The sequence below is a fragment of the Olea europaea genome, unplaced genomic scaffold (genome assembly GCF_002742605.1).
Source record: "Olea europaea var. sylvestris unplaced genomic scaffold, O_europaea_v1 scaffold39732, whole genome shotgun sequence".
Lineage (NCBI taxonomy): Eukaryota > Viridiplantae > Streptophyta > Magnoliopsida > Lamiales > Oleaceae > Olea > Olea europaea.
Genome location: NW_019259305.1, coordinates 353 through 1,065, shown reverse-complemented (window position 1 = coordinate 1,065; position 713 = coordinate 353). Strand labels below are relative to the sequence as shown.

General features: G+C 34.1%; 1 long non-coding RNA gene across 1 annotated transcript; it reads right to left on the bottom strand.

Annotated features, from left to right (window-relative positions):
* Position 1: 1 nt before the first annotated feature.
* On the bottom strand, positions 2–462 carry LOC111387266. Its single transcript, XR_002701381.1, has 3 exons — positions 308–462; positions 165–215; positions 2–73 (listed from the first exon to the last, which is right to left on the bottom strand). It is a non-coding gene; the product is annotated as an uncharacterized LOC111387266 (long non-coding RNA).
* Positions 463–713: the final 251 nt, after the last annotated feature.

The window sequence follows — 713 nt, the reverse complement described above, 5'->3', positions numbered from 1 at the left end:
ACCAGTGCAATAGTTGACACTTTCCATTTTCCACTGGTGCAATACCTCCCTCCATACCACTTCCTTGTTGAGACTACAAATTCACATTAAAATAAAGTCTATTTTTAAAACTAGTATGATATAATCTAAATTTATATTGATAAAATAATATACAATACAAAAACCTGTGGAGTAAAAGCACGTGAACTCATATCCTCTACATTCTTATTTTGATTCTGCAAAATAATATAAAAAACATTAAACTTATTGAAATGTTAAGATATATTAAGTTACGGTATCATATTCTATGTAATAGCAAAAGTATAACCTGGGATAACTTCAGAAGTGCTTCAACCTTTTCTTCGAGTGCTTCCATCCTTACTGATTGAGTTTGTAATTTTCTCTCAAGGTCTCTCACTTTCTCACTGCTTTGTGTATTTCCATCTATTTTTGATGGTGTAACCCCAAGTCCAAGTCCCCTTACTCGTCATGATGCTCGGGACCTAAAATTCGAGCAACAGCATCATCTCGAATAGAATTTTCGGCTAGTGTATCAGAAATTGACTCGGCACAATCTTTTATCATCTGCACTTATGAAACTTAAATATTACACTAGATCTACACACACACTCTCTGGTGTGTGTGTGTGTGTGTGTGTGTGTGTGTGTGTGTGTGTATATATATATACACACATATACATATACACACACACTTACAATACACGTACCAAAGTT